We start from the raw sequence: 16652 nt of genomic DNA, 5'->3' as shown, positions 1-16652 counted from the left end.
AGCTATCATTTACCCTAATTTGTGTAATGTAGCCCCTATGGTGCCTGCCACTGGTTACAATGCCTACAGCCCCAGGAATATTCACAGATGCCATTGATACCAGTCCATATACAAAAAATATATTTGTACCTAATCCAGTTCCAGCTACTCTGTTGATGCGTTGCCTGTTACAAGGATCTTGGCAGCGGGATCCAGAAGCAATGCAACTATTAACAGCTTTTCCAGTAAATATCCAACAAATTCCTCCAGATAGAAATAACCCTCAAGGGGGGATATAATTTTCATCATGAACCCTTGCCATTTAAAATTTTGAAAGAATTTAAACAAGCTTGTGCTCAATTTGGAACTAATAGTCCTTATACTTTTGGATTCGTGCAAGGGATGGCTCAAGCTGACCAGTTTATCCCCTGGGATTGGGACATGTTGGCCGGAACTGTTTTAAACCCTGCTGAATTTTTGCAATTTAAAACATGGTGGACTGATGAAGTTAACATGATATCACATCGTCATGCAGTACAGAATCCTCCCGTTCTTATTTCTGCTGAACAGTTATTGGGTATAGGTAATTGGTCTGGAATTCAAAGACAGTTCCAATATGATGATCAAGCCATAACCCAGGTGCGCAATTCATGCTTGGCATCATGGAAGTGGATTTGTGCACCTGGCAAACCTACTCAATCTTTTGCCAAAGTGATCCAGGGAGTTAATGAACCATATGTAAAATTTGTAGCCCGATTAACTGACATTTTGATGGAAACAATTGAGATACCAGAAGCAAGAGAGTTAATTTTGTTAACACTTGCTTTTGACCAGGCTAACAATGAATGTAAAAAAGCAATCCGACCATTAAAGGCTGCAGGAGGGTCAATTCAAGATTATATTAAAGCTTGCCAAGATGTTGGCTCTACAACTCATCAAATGGCAGTATTGGCCACAGCATTTAAAGGTAGTGCAAAGGAAGAGAGGAAAAAAGGGAATTGTTTTAAGTGGGGAAAGCCTGTCCACTATCAGAAAGAATGTCAATCTTACTTAGCTCAATCTTCTTATAGTAAAAGACAACAGAATCCCTCTAAAATATGTCCTGTGTGTAAAAAAGGTTATCATTGGACTAATGAGTGTAAATCTAAATTTCATAAAAATAGAACTCCACTCAGGTCGGGAAACCACTTTGCGGGCCTAGCTCAGGGCCCTCAGACAACATGAGCCTGGCCAAATAATATCCGGTCAGCAACATGCATCCCAATTTCCAAATTAAGAGCTGCTACAAGAGGCAGTGCTGCCGTAGATCTTCCTTCTATGGAATCTAAGCTTATATCACCAGGAATGGGTATGCAAACTATATCTACTGGAGTAAGAGGGCCTTTGCCTCCTGCGACTGTTGGTCTTAGAATAGGAAGAAGTAATTTGACTATGAAGGGACTGTTCGTACAGATTGGAATCATTGATAATAATTATAAAGAAGAGATAAAGGTTATGGTGCAATATGTAAGCCAAGTTCAGATTAATGTGGGACAAAGGATTGCTAAATTATTGCTGCTCCCGTTCTATAAACCACCCACCCTTCCTTTTAATAGAAAAGGAGTTTTTAGATCGACAGGAAGTAAAATTTATTGGCAGACTTTTGTGGGTGATGATAGACTAGAAACCACTATTACCATTACTGGGAAAGTGTTCTTCGGATTGGTAGATACGGGTGTGGATGTATCTATTATTGCTAAGTGCTATTGGCCTCAATCCTGGACATTGCAAAAAGTATCCACTGTGTTTACTGTACTGGAACAATGACTGACATATATCAAAGTACAACTATATTTGATGTGTTGGGTCCAGATGGACAAAAATCTATCTTGCAACCTTATGTTGCTAATATGGGTATTAACTTATAGGGACGTGATTTGCTTAGTCAATGGGGAGCTTTTATTCACATTCCTAACTTTGTCAGAACAAGCAAAAGCTTTGTATATGGACATGCAATACAATACTAGAAAAAAGAGAGATCGTAAGGGACTTGGGTTTGACCCGAATCAACAAAATTCCAGCCAAGAAAATTTACCATAGGGGCCATTGAACAGAAGGGCTACCCGATGCCCATAACTTGGCTCACTGATACACCTGTATGGGTTGATCAATGGCCCCTTCCAATAGAGAAACTTAATGGCCTTCATCTTCTTGTGAAAGAATAGTTAGCTCAAAAACATATTGAGCCTTCTAAAAGTCCTTGGAATTCTCCTGTCTTTGTAATTCGGAAAAAGAGACTGTTAACTGATTTAAGAGCCATAAATAAGGTTATGAGCCCTATGGGTGCATTACAACCTGGGGTACCACAACCTTCTATGATTCCCAGAGATTGGTCTTTAATTATTATAGACTTAAAGGATTGTTTTTTTAACATTCCATTCCATCCCACTGACAGAGAAAAATTTGCATTTTCAGTGCCCTCTATAAATAATCAAGCACCTATGCAAAGATATCAGTGGTGTGTTTTGCCTCAAGGTATGATGAACAGCCCCACTATATGTCAATTATTTGTACATCAACCCTTAGAACAATTGAGAGCAAAATTTCCAAAAGCAATCATTATTTATTATATGGATGATATATTGTTTGCTCATGCTTCAAATGGTAAACTGCAACAATTATTTCAGTATGCCGAACAAATTCTTCCTGAGTATGGTTTGCAAATTGCCCCTGAAAAAATTCAAAGTAATGCACCATATTGTTATTTGGGTATGAAATTCGCTAAAGGATGTATTACACCACAAAAGGTGCAAATACGCTGGGACAAGTTAAATACCTTAAATAATCTCCAAAAATTGCCAGAAGATATTAATTGGATTCGGCCTACATTAGGAATCCCTAATTATATGTTAATTCATTTCCTTCAAACATAAACAGGAGATTCTGATCTGTCTAGCCCTAGAATCTTGTCTAAAGAGACTGAAAAAGAATTGGCGTTGATATAGGATCGAATCTCTCAAGGGCAATTAACACAAATAAACCCTGATGAAGCTGTTGATTGAATTATTTTCTCAACCCCTCAATCTCCTATGGCATTATTTTGGCAAGAAGGTATATTGGAACGGGTTTTTTTACCTAATAATAAACAAAATAAATTACAAACATATCTCCAAAAAATTATGTCCATACTAGCAAAAGGCCGTGTGAGGTTGTTACAGTTAAAGGGGTCTGATCCAGGTAGAATTATTTGTGATCTTTCTCATGAAGAAATTCAACGTTTGTATATAACTAACCCTCAATGGCAAATTGCTATTAGTAATTTTCAAGGCATTATTGATAATCATTATCCTACTTCCAAACTGTTAACGTTTTTACGAAGAACCACTTGGATTTTACCAAAAATTATGAAAACTGTTCCTATTGAAAATGCATGTACAGTATTTACTGATGGTAGTAGTAACAGAAAAGCAGCATATGTTACCTCTCAAAAAGAACAGGTTTGGCAGACTCTTTATTCATCTGCTCAACGCACAGAGCTGTCAGCTGTCGTTAAGGTTTTACAAACGTTTCAAGAGCCCTTGAATATTGTCTCTAACTCTGAATATGTGTGTTTAACTGTAGGTCATATTGAAACAGCTCATATTTTTATTACTGATGAATTGTCTCAACTTTTTGCCGACCTTCAAGCCCTCATTTGGCAAAGAAGTCAGCCCATATATATTACTTATACCCAGTCTCATTCTTCCCTTCCTGGTCCTCTAGCTACCCAAAATGCAAGAGCTGATTTATTACTAGGGTGTTTGCAAGATGCCAGTAAATATCATGCATTGACTCGTATTAATACTAAGGGACTTAGACATAAATTTCCTCAATTAACAAAACATCAAGCTCAAGAAATTATTCATACCTGTCTCACCTATGGACCCTTAACCACAGTGCTTTTTCAGGCTGGAACTAATCCCAGAGGCCTGGCTCCTAATCAACTGTGGCAGATGGATGTTACTCACAGACCATCATTTGGTAAATTACGCTATGTCCATGTCTGTATTGATACTTACTCTCATTTTTTGTGGGCTACTGCACAAAGTGGTGAACATTTCCATCATGTTCATTCCCATTTGTGGTCTGCTTTTGCAGTGATGGGATGCCCCTTGAAAATTAAAACTGATAATGGCCCTTCTTACACTAGTAAGTCTTTTACTTCCTTTTGTTCTACATATGCTATTGCGCATGTTATGGGCATTCCTTACAATTCTACAGGTCAAGCCATAGTTGAATACAGCCATCATACCCTAAAAACTATGCTTCTAAAACAAAAATGGGGAGATGATGGTATTATAAACCAAAAGATCAATTGGCAAAAGCTTTATTTACTTTAAATTTTCTTTATGTTTATAATTCATTGACACCTGCAGAATGTCACTTTGGAAAATGTCAAACATCTACAGTGGATGCAGGAAATGAAGATCAACCAATATTCTGCAAAGATATTTTAAGCAATGAATGGAAAAAAGGCAGGATCAAAGTATGGGGGCAAGACTTTGCTCTTGTCATTTCAGAAAATGGAGAACAAATTTGCCTACCTGTGAAGAGGATTAAACCTCAGAATGAAGAGATGGGGTCTCCTACAACTTCTGATGATGGTGATTGTAAGTAATGAGGAAGCTGTAGGTAATTACACTTATTGGGCCTAAATACCTAACCCCTCGCTACTTAGAGTGTTAACCTGGAAAGATCCATCCTTTCCTATTTATCTAAATAAGACCCATATATTCCCTGGACCACCTGATGATCAGTTCCCATTAAACCCCATGAGGAAGGACAAAGAATCTATAATCTCGTATTATCATTTGATTATTGACCCTTATGCACTGGCAACCATCCTTCTTGTATGTATGTTAAAAATCAGACCATAATTATCTTCAAAAATAATAATACTCAGTGTATTGTGACATTATTTCCCTCTTACAATTTTATGATGACCGAAAATCCTACTTATGATTGTCTGCAAAAAGACAGCAGGGATAAAGAAGGATGGCAAGAGTGCCATATAGGTAGAGGATCTGTTGTTTTTTAATGATTCCTATGGAATAGTGTGGGAAAGTGCCGCTATGGGGAGTCCCGCTAAATATAATGGCAGATTTATTTGGTATGGGTTAAATAGTAAAGGACAGCAAGTTAGTAATGTGCAATATCCCTTTCATGAATCCCTTGAATTGGATGAAAAAATAATTTTTACTAAAAATAATAGTGTTTGGAAATATAAAGGGAAATGGATCTCTTCTCCATGGTGTAACATTACATCTATACATAAACAGAAGAATTTGTGGAAAGTTTTTCTAGGAATAGCTCCTACTGTAGAATGGATTGGGAATAATAGTAAGAATGTCAATATCTGCATTTAGATCAAACTCATCATTTTCAGTTGTGTGTAAGAGATTCTTATGTGTTTGTGGTCAGAAAATTAACCATAACTGAGAATGCTGTATTTTATAAAAGTGGGGCCTTGCATACCTGTTTGTCTGAGAACATTTTACAGAATGGAGATTTCATTACAATGACTCGAAGGCAGCAGGGAGTGTGGATCCCAGTGCGACTGAACCAAATTTGGCAATCGTCACCTGAGAGTCAACTGCTGTTCCACATGGCTCAAGAAATCCTGAAGCATTCAAAGCGATTTGTGGGAATGCTAATAGCTGGCATATTAGGGCTGATTGGTGTCATTGCAGCTGCTGCTACAGCTACCATGGCCTTGCATGAGACTGTGCAAACTCAACAATACGTGCATGATTAGCATAAGAATGCTAGTGACTTATGGCATAATCAAGAACATATTGATGAAGAATTAAACAGTAGAGTTAATGATTTAGAATCAGCAGTTTTACATCTTGGAGATCAAGTATATAACCTAAAGCTACTTAGAGGATTGAAATGTGGTTGGAATGAAAGTAACTTTTGTATTACTCCACTTGCTTATAATAATTCTATATTTGACTGGGAAAAGATTAAAAATCATTTGATAGGTCATAAAGGTTATATGTCATTAGAAATAGAAGAATTACAGAAAAAGATATTAGAAATGTCTCATAATCAGATTGATGTAGTTGATGATAAGGATATCTTTAATGATTTGGTTTCTCATTTCAATAAGTTTAATCCAGTAAATTGGTGGAAGTCTCATCACTTTTTATCAGCATTAGGAATAGGACTTTGTGTGTTAATCTTGTTGCTCATTGTTGTTGCTTGCCTGGGACGAGAAGTATGCTGAAGACTGCACCATGTTGATGCGATGGGACAAGCTAATAATTTGGTATTTGCAAAAAACCTGATAAAGTTCCCCATGGTCAGAGTGCTTGGCTGGTAGCCAATGACAGGTAAGACTCTCAGAGGAGGGCAACCTAAGACAGGCACAGCCACCCTGACTAAAACAAAAAGAGGTAAATGTGGGAAACAAAGGCATGTTGTTTCCATAATAGCAAGTTACTTCCTTGACCTGCTGGGTCATGCTGTCCCTAGAGGTATATGTGCAGGTCATAAATCTCTCAGGGAGATGTAACATTCTGGTGGAACCAAGACTTGCTAGTACGGAACAACTTGGGCAACAAGATTTATGAGTATATTTGTTTCAATAACATAATAAAACATTGTGAGCTTTGGTTACTATCTAATCCACTGTATTGTTAAGAATGAGATGATGGTAATAGTTATCTAGAATAGTTGCTGCTTCTCACGATTCGTTGGGATATATAAACAAGCTCCTGAGACCAATAAATTCATCTGATGAGCTTGAGGCTTCAATGCTCTCAGATCCCCTGATCCCAATCTCTCTTTGTCTTTCATTCCCGATACCCTTCGGGTCCATGACTCTGACACTCTTTCCTCTTAAGGCCCTGTGGGCCCAGCTTCTTCTGATCTCAGCTGTGGGTGGCATAGGGCTGCCTGCTCTGTTCTCTTCAGCTGCAGACTACCAGCAGAATGGCTCATCTCTCTCCAGGACCCCAGCATCAAGTTCTCTCCTCTTCCATGTCTCTGGAGCTCTCTCTATTCCTCTGTGTATTTCTTCTGTCTTCTTGATAGTCTGTTTTTATAGCCTCACCAAGGGGGCAGGGACTCAACACCGCATGCCCTAATGATGTGGTTGAATCAAAGCCCTAATCTTGATTTAATCAAGTAAATGTAAAGTCTTTGGATTTAAATCAATCAAAGGGTATCATGCCCAGAGGTACAGACCAGTTTACAAACATAATCAATGTCTCTTTTTTTTCAGTTTTTAAAAAATAACTTTTTTAAACTTTTTAAAAAGTTATTTAAAAAGTAAACTTTTTAAAAGTTAATAGATCACATAGAATGTTACATTAAAAAAACATGAGGTTCCGATATATATCCAACACCACATTCCTCCACCCCCATCATTTTTGTAAATTGTATTTTTTGAAGATACATACATCACAAAAAAGATTACATTATTAAAAAAATAAGAGGTTCCTGTGTACCCCCCTTCCCCCCACCCCACTCCTCCCACACCAACAACCTCCTCATCATTGTGGCATACTCATTGCACTCGGCAAACACACTTTGGAGCACTGCTGCACCAAGTGGATAATAGTTTACTCTGTAGTTCACACTCTCCCCCGGTACATTCAGTGGGTTATGGCAAGATATATAATGTCCAGCATTTGACCCTGCAATATCATTTAGGACAACTCCAAAGTCCCCAAAATGCTCCTTCATCACATCTCTTCTTCCCATTCCCTGCCCTCAACAACTACTGTGGCCACTTTCTTCCTGTCAATAATACAATTTCTTCTATTAGTAGTCACAAAATTTTTATAGTAGAATATCAGTAAGTCCACTCTAATCCATATTTTATTCCTCCATTCTGTGGGCCCTGGGATGGTGATGTCTACTCTACCTCTATATTGAGAGGGGGCTTAGATTCTACATGGATGATGGATGCAATTCTCCTGCTTGCAGTTGTAGGCCCTTTCAGTTCCCTGGTGTGGTGATTGACCATCTTCCCCTCCCTGTTTGCTGACCTGCATAAGTCCAAAGAACCAGAGAATAGGAGTTGCTACTCTGCTGAGGTTCAGGGCCCAGCTGGCACATGGACAGTCCAGAGATTCTAGTCTTCTGAGTATACACTAATGCTAGCACCAAGCAAAGGTTCATTAAAAATGACAGAAGAGGCATGTGTAGAAAGGTCACATCTGAGTCCAACTCCATCACACTCAGGGACACAAATCCCAAAGTAGGGCCCGTTGACATGGTACTGAGCTCCAGAGCTATCTGCCATGACCATATCCCTGTGGGTCTCTGTAGCCCTCAGAAGAACCAGTACCTCGGGTTGTATCCAATTTTGGCTGTTTCTGGGGTCCTCCTGAGGAATGCATAAGTGTGACCCCTCTGATGTCCTCCTGACTCTTTTTTGAAGACTCTTAGCCATATAAACTCATTTGTCTTTGCCATTTCCCCCTTTTATTCAAGGTCAAAAAGCAGTTTTTAACACATGATCCTACATATGAGCTGAGATATTCTGCTGGTCTGAGTTGACCCTTTTATTCAAGGTCTTTTTCTATTTACATCACCAGCTCTTGGCACCAGGGAGACTTATCCCCAGGAGTCATGTCCCACACTGGGGGAATGTAATGCATTTACATGCTAAGTTTGGCTTAGAGAGTGGCCACATTTGAGTAACATGGAGGTTCTCAGGAGGTAACTCTTAGGCACCATGCAGCTCTAGACCTAGTTATTTTTCAGGCACACAGACTCATAAGCATAGTCATCAGTATCAAGGGCTCATTGTTGGAAAATCCTTCTTTATTGGTCTTTGCCATTGCACTTGGGGGATGGTTGCTGTTCCATTAGGGAATGTGATAGAGCTCCTCTGGCCAGGAACTCAGCACTCCCTCCGTTGTCGTTAGTAACTTTTATCTAAACATTTTTATGTCCCCTATATACATGCCCTGGAGAACTCCCTCCCAATCATGCGCCTCCCCCATCAATAACACCCCACACCAGTGTTCCTCCCCTGCCACAGCTGTGGTCCAAAACTTCTTCAACAATGAAGCCTAATATATTGCCAAATTCAATTAATAGAAAATGATATATAGTGATGGGTTTAAAGATTAGAAGTATGCATACTAATTTAGAAATACTAAGATAAAAATAAATTGGGGTATTAGAAAAAATGAACAATATTATAAAGATTTGTTTTTAGTGTTTTGCCTTTCATCTCTGTAATAGGTGTTGTATGTACAGTGCCAAGGCACTTTCTTTCATTTCTTCCTCAGTGTCTACAAGCATTCCTTAAAAATTTTTTTTTCTAATTTTTAATTTTGTCTTCAAAAATGTTTTAGATCACAGTAATTCACATATACAATAAAGGGGACTCTCATATATCCAAAATCAAATCCTTTCCCCCTTCCCCAGCAATGATCTTTTTTCATGTCCATGTTACATTTGCTGCAACTGATGTACAGATTTTGAAACATAGCTTTCAAACATGGTTCCACTTTGTTTTACATTATGGTTTATATTTTAGACTGTACAAATTTCTAAATTTTTAGTTTCCTGATTTTCACCTGTGTCTCTTTTTGTTGCATCATCTTGCTGTGTCATCTCTCCATGTGTGTGGCACCAATCCTGGGCAGGCTGCACTTTTTTGCAAGGGGCTGCTCTCCTTGAGGGGCACACTCCTTGCATGTGGGGTACCTCTATGCGGGAGACACCCCTGCATGGCACAGCACTCCTTGCACACAGTAGCACTGCACATGGGCCAGCTCTCCACATGGGCTAGGAGGCCCTGGGCATCAAACCCCAGACCCCGTATATTGTAGGTGAACACTCTATCAGTTGAGCCACATTTGCTTCCCAATATATCCTTTGATTGGGGAGCTGAATCCATTCACATCGAATGATATTACTGTAAATGCATCATTTACTTTCACCATTTTATTCTTTGGTTTTCATATGTCATATATTTTTGTCTGTCTTTTACTCTTTGATTTTCCTTTCTGTTATTTTTTCTTCTATACTCTCCTCCAGGCTTTTCTCTCCTGTCTTTTCCTTTCAGGCTCTAAGACTACCTTTAATATCTCCTTTAAAGGTATATTCTTTTTTATGAACTCTGTGAGTTTCTGTTTGTGAATATTTTATATTCGCTTTGATATTTGAGGGACAATTTTGCTGGATAAAAGATCTCAGCTGGCAGTTTTTCTCTTTCAGTACCCTAATTGTATCATACCACTGTATTCTTGCTTCCATGGTTTCTGATGTGAAATCCACATTAAGTCTTACTGGCATTCCTTGTATGTGATGGTTTTCTTCTTCCTTGCTGTCCTTAGAATTTTCTCTTTACCTTTGACATTTGACATTCTGAGTAGTATGTCTTGGAGTAGGTCTATTCAGATTTATTTTGATTGGAGTATGGTGTGCTTCTTGGATATGTAAGTTCATGTCTTTCATGAGAGTTGGGAAATTTTCTGTTATTATTTCCTCAAATATTCTTTCTTCCCTTTTTCCCCTCTCTTCTCCTTCTGGAACTCCCATGACATGTATGTTCTGTTTCCTGTTGTCATTCAGTTCGCTGAGCCCTTGCTCAATTTTTAAATTCTTTTCTCTGTTCTTTTCTCTCTTCAATTTTAGCTATTCTGTCTTCAGTATCTTTTATTCTTTTTCCTATCATTTCAAGTCTACTGTTGTATGCCTCTAATATGCTTTTTTATCTCACTCATCATGTCTTTCATTCCCATAAGCTCTGTTACTTTTCTATTCAGGTTCTCAAATTCTTTTTTGTTTGCTTAATGTCTTCCTGATGTCATTTACTTCTTAAGCCATATTGTCTTTCAATCCTTTAATTTGATTTTGGAAATCAGTGTGCATTTCATTAGTTAGTTTTCTCAAATCCTGTGTCTCTTCTGGGGCTTTGATATATTCCTTTTCTTGGGCCATGTCTTTCATTTTCTTAGTATGGCTCATAATTTTTTGCTGATATCTAGGCATCTGATTAGCATGTTGTGGACACAGATGCTCAATTTCTTTCTCTTTTGTAAGGATTTAGTGGCAGGAGGTCGTATGTTACTGCTGCTCTTTGATTCTTGATTTGATCTGGCTTGTTAGGATTGTCCCTGTTAGTTGCTCAAAACTGGACTCTGGACCCTGTAATTGGTTGCAATCCTCCTTCCTAGGGCCCTGGAGGAGGAGGCTATAAAGGCAGGAAAAAGCCTCTTATTTTAAAATTTCTCATGTGCACTTCTTTGGTCTGTCAGCAGATGGCACTCTTTAGCAGCCTTCTCAGTTCAATGCCTGTGGGAGTGTATTTGTTGCAAAAGACTGGATTAGCGTGATAGAGGTTTCTGCCTGGAGCCTAAGAGCCTTGTAATTAAAACTTTCTCAGAGACAGTTCTCCAGCCTTGTTTGGCAGCCCCCTCCCTTTTCCTGGGTGGGAAATATTTTCACTCCCCTCTGTATCCTCAACAATCAATCCCAATTAATAAAGGAAATTGGGAGGGTCATAGCCCCTTACCAACTCCCAAGGCCTGGAAGGGCTCGTGGGACACAGCAGACCAAATCTGTGGGTCAAAAGCTGAGTTAGCCTTAGGTTGTGTCCCTCTCTCTCCTCTTTCCTACAGAGGTGTGTCCTCAACAATCAGTCCCAGCTGGAAGAGAGGGAGATTGAAAGGTTGGATTTCTCCAGTACTGTGTTGACTTCCAGGGCCAACAACGACGTGGTCCCACCAGGCCTGAAAGGGCTGGTGGGATACAGCAGCCAAATTTGTGGGTCAGATGCTGCGTCCCTCTCTCTCCCTTTTACTGGGGTGGTGGATCCCTGGAGCCCCCTCTGTCTGTAGCTGCAGGCTCAGAGGCCTGAGTATTCTAAAGTGTCTTTAGTGTGGGGGAGGGTGCTGGCAGAAGCAGCCAGTGGTTTCAACTCATAGTTCTGTTGTTGTGATTCCCCTCCTTTTTTCTCCCCTTGGCAGTGTCTAGCCTTTGCCTAGTGTCCTAAACTGTAGAAGGTCTTTTTACAGGCTGTTTTAGTCTGTCCTCTACCTGTTTTTCTGGAGTTAAAGAGAATCCCATGTCTTTCTAGTCTGCCATCTTCTAGGAAGTCCCCTCTCCGTCTTTCTTAGAGTCTGATTTGGCTACCTGTAATACCTATAACAACAGCTAGCTGACTGCTGTACCAGCACACTTACTATCTTTACTAAACTTTACAATCCTTTGTACTTGAAACATGCTCTCTATTTCCTCCGGCATTTTGGGGGCACCCCCATACTCATGTGGTGGTCCACAACAAGCAAGCAAGCAGGTGACCCCTGCACATGAAGGGAGTAGGCCACCCTGGAATATTCCCTCCTGTGACTCCCTACCCTAGCTCATACTTTTGGTCTGACAAATCCTGCTGACCTTGCCAATTGTCCCAAGTATGGTGAGAACCTGTGTAAGGCTACAGCCTCCTGCCACAATGATCGTGATAGGTGAAACCACAGAAAGACCCAGACAAGTCCAGCTTTTCGAGTAATGAACATTTATTTAGGGGACTTTCATGGTGTCTTCATCCTTGGTGGAGGGAGGATAAGATGCTTCCTAGCCTAGCTATGGCCTGGTCCTTGTCCTTGTCCTTGGCAGCAGGAGGAGAAATGGCACTTCCCAGGCTTGACAGCCTCACTCACTGCCAGAGGAGCGGGTCTTTTATGGGACATATATACATGCACCTTGGGTGGGGGTGGGGGCTGCCTTCTGAAGTATGCAGTGAATTGCTCGAGAAGCAAAAATACATGACTTAATAATTACCAAGGCATGTGGGGGATGCATGTAATTTTACAGGAAACAGATTTCAAAGGGACAGGTGTTTTTCAGCAGGGCAGAAGTTAAAGATTGCGAACACTCAATGGCTTTCATTTTCACCAGAGTTGTGCTGTCATCACCTCAGTCAATTTTAGAATGTTTTCATTACTCCAAAAGGGAAAATCCCATAGCCCGCTTTCCCCTTACTGTTGTCTTTTAGACTTTATATACCTTCTTTGCCATTGTTGCAATATTACAAAATTACTGTGAACTATCATCAATAAGTTACATTTGTTGAAATTTTTCTGTGAATCACCATATTCTTAACACTTTGTAAAAGAAGAGCATTCTTACATTTATACTATTAACCACAATTTTCATCCCCCATAGAAATCACTGTTACACAGTCCCTAGATTATTCTCTAGCTTCATTTCAATTGACATTTACATCCACAGACTACCTTTTTCAGTCACAATCTCATTCATAAATCATCAGTGTTAACTATACTCACTATAGTGTGTTACCATCAATTCTATTCATTTGTTCACTTTTACAGTAAGTCTTATTAAAAATACTACATACATTAAGCATCAGCTCTCATTCTCAACCCATATTCTATTTCCTAGTAACTTATACTCTAGAATTTACCACTGTGAGTTTTCTCATCATATTTAGTTCATATTAGTGAGACCATACAGTATTTGCCCTTTGTGACTGGTTTATTTCAGTTAACAAGATATCCTCAAGTTTTATCTATGTTGTCATATACATTATTATTTCATTCATTCATCAGCTGATGGACATTTGGGCTGGTTCCATATTTTAGCAATTGTGAATAATGCTATTATGAACATTGTTGTGCAAATGTCAGTTCAAGTCCATGCTTTCTGTTGTTCTGAATATATTCCCAGTAATGAGGTTGCTGGATGGTAAAGCAATTCTATATTCAGCTTCTTGAGGTACTGCCAAACTGTCTTCCACTGAGGCTGCACCATTCTCTGTTCCCACACAGAGTGAAGGAGTACTCCTTTTTCTCTACATCCTCTCCAGCACTTCTTGTTTCTTGTTTTTTTTTTTTTTAATAATGGCATTTCTAAAAGGTGTGAAATGATATTTCATTGTAATTTTGATCTGTATTTTCCTAATAGCTTGTGATGGTAAGCATTTATTCATGAGATTTTTGACCATTTGTATTTCCTCTTTGGAAAAATGTCTATTAATGTTGTTCACTCACTTTTTAATTTGGTTGCTTAGTCTTTTTTTTTTTTTTTAATGTACAGGGACTGAGGATAGCTGGCACTTAACCACACTGGCCTCCCTGAGTTAGTTTTTTCATCTGTTTTGTTTGTTGTTTATTTTTGTTTTTTTTCAGGAGGCACTGGGAACTGAACCTGGGACCTCCCAGGTGGGAAGCAGGAGCCCAACTGTTTGAGCCACATCTGCTCCCTTGCTTGTCTTTTTATCGTTGTGTGGTATGATCTCTTTAAATAACATGAATATTAAATCCTTTTCTGATTTATGGTTTCCAAATATTTTCTCCCATGAGCAGACTGACTCTTTGCTTTCTTTACAAAGTCTTTTGAAGAGCAAAAGTGTTTAATTTTGAGGAAGTCTCATATATCTATTTTTTCTTTTGTTGCTTATAGTTTGGGCGTAAGATTTAAGAAACTTATCACCTTCTGGAAGATCTTGAAGGTGTTTAGCTACATTTTCTTCCAGAAGTTTTACAGTTTTAGCTTTTATATTTAGGTCTTTGATCCATTTTGAGTTAATTTCTGTATAATGTGTTAGATAGGAGTCCTCTTTCTTTTGGATATGGATATCCATATATCCCAACACTATTTGTTTAACAGACTGTTTTGGCCCATCTGGGAGGGCTTGATGGCCTTGTCAAATATCACTTGACCATAGATGGTGAAGGTCTATTACTGAGTTCTTGAATTGGTTCCATTGGTCAATATGTCTATCTGTATGTCAGGACCATGCTGTTTTTTACCAATGTAACTAAGTAATATGCTTTAAAGTCAGGAAATTAGATTCCTCCAACTTTGTTCTTTTTTAACGACATTTTTGGCTATTTGGGGTACCTTAGCCTTCCAAATATATTTTTTAAAATTTTTTAAATTTTAAATTTTTATTTATTTCTCTCCCTCCCCTTCCCCAGTTGTCTGTTCTCTGTGTTCATTTGCTGCTTGTTATTATTTGTCCGCTTCTGTTGTTGTCAGTGGCATAGGAATCTGTGTTTCTTTTTGTTGCATCATCTTGTTGTGTCAGCTCTCCGTGTGTGCGGTGCCATTCCTGGGCAGGCTGCACTTTCTTTCGTGCTGGGTGGCTGTCCTTAGAGGGCACACTCCTTGTGCATGGGGCTCCCCTAAACGGGGGACACCCTGGCATGGCACAGCCCTCCTTGCATGCATCAGCACTGCATGTGGGCCAGCTCCACACGGGTCAAGGAGGCCTGGGGTTTGAACCGTGAACCTCCCATGTGGTAGACGGATGCCCTAAAAACTGGGCCAAGTCTGCTTCCCCCAAATAAATTCGATAAATTTTTTTTTTATTTCCACAAAAGGCTTTGTGATATTTACTGGGATTGTATTGAATCTGTAAATCATTTTGGATAGAATTGACATCTTAATGATATTTAGTCTTCCAGTCTGTGAATGCAGAGTGTTCTTCCATTTATTTAGGTCTTCTTTGATTTCTTTTAACAATGTTTGCAGTTTCTCGTACTGGACCTTTATGTCCTTGGTTAAGTTTATTCCTAAATGTTTGTTTCTATTAGTTGCTATTATAAATTGATTTTTTCTGACTTCTTCCTCACAATGCTCATTGGTATTGTATAGAAACATTACTGATTTTGTGTATTAATCTTGTATCCCACCACTTTGCTGAACTCATGTATTAGTTTTACTAGTTTCTTGTGGATTTTTCTTGAATTTTCTAATATAGGATCCTATCATTTATGAATAAGGAAAGTTTTATTTCTTCCCTTCCTATTTGGTTGCCTTTTATTTCTTTTGCTTGCCTAATTGCTCTAACTAGAATTCCTAGCACAATATTGAATAAGAGTGGCTACAATGGATATCCTTTTCTTGTTCCCAATCTCAGCAGGAAAGCTTTCAGTTTTTCACTGTTAAGTACAATGTTCGCTATGGGTTTTTCATATGCATAACTTTACCATGCTGAGGAAGCTTCGTTTTATTCCTATCTTTGGAGTGTTTTTATCAAGAAAGGATGCTATGTTTTGTCCAATGACTTTTTTGCATCAATCAAGAGGATCATATGATTTTTCTTCAATTTATTAATGTGATGTATTATACTAATTGATTTTCTTATGTTGAACCACCCTTGCATACCTGGGATAAAACATACTTGATCATGGTGTATAATTCTTTTACTGTGCCTTTGGATTTGGTTTCAGTATTTTGTTGAGGATTTTTGGATCTATATTCATTAGAGATATTGGTCTCTAGTTCTTTTTTTCATAGTATCTTTATGTGGTTTTGATATGGGTGATTTTGGCTTCATAGAATTAGTTATATTAACAGCACTCATTCCTTTTCAATTTTTTGAAAGAGCCAGAGCAAGATTTGTATTAGATCATCTTTGAATGATTGGTAGAATTCACCTGTGAAGCCATTGGGTCCACCTTTAGGGAGGTTTTTGATGAACTGTTTCCATCTCTTTACTTGTGATTGATTTGTTGAGGTCTTCTCTTTCTTCTTGGGTCAATGTAGGTTGTTGTGTGTGTGTTTCTATGAATTTGTCCATTTCATCTATGTTGTCTAGTTTGTTGGTGTACAGTTGTTCATAATATCTTCTCATGATCGCTCTTATTTCTGTGGGGTCAGTGGTAATGTTCCCCCTCTCATTTCTGATTTTATTCTTTTCTCTGTTTAGTCAGTCT

At 38.7% G+C, this 16652-nt stretch overlaps 1 protein-coding gene across 3 annotated transcripts in view; it reads left to right on the top strand.

Moving 5' to 3' along the window:
* FILIP1 (filamin A interacting protein 1) overlaps nt 1–16652 on the top strand; it is a 427722-nt gene that overhangs the window by 57266 nt on the left and 353804 nt on the right. For all 3 annotated transcript variants that reach the window (XM_071218557.1, XM_071218554.1, XM_071218555.1), the window contains exon 3: nt 4518–4607. The gene's annotated coding sequence lies outside the window, so the exon portion shown is untranslated. The remainder of the gene's footprint in view (nt 1–4517; nt 4608–16652) is intronic.

Source organism: Dasypus novemcinctus, chromosome 11 (genome assembly GCF_030445035.2).
Source record: "Dasypus novemcinctus isolate mDasNov1 chromosome 11, mDasNov1.1.hap2, whole genome shotgun sequence".
NCBI lineage: Eukaryota > Metazoa > Chordata > Mammalia > Cingulata > Dasypodidae > Dasypus > Dasypus novemcinctus.
Note: the sequence above shows the minus strand (reverse complement) of the source record. Positions and strands in the feature narration are given on the sequence as shown.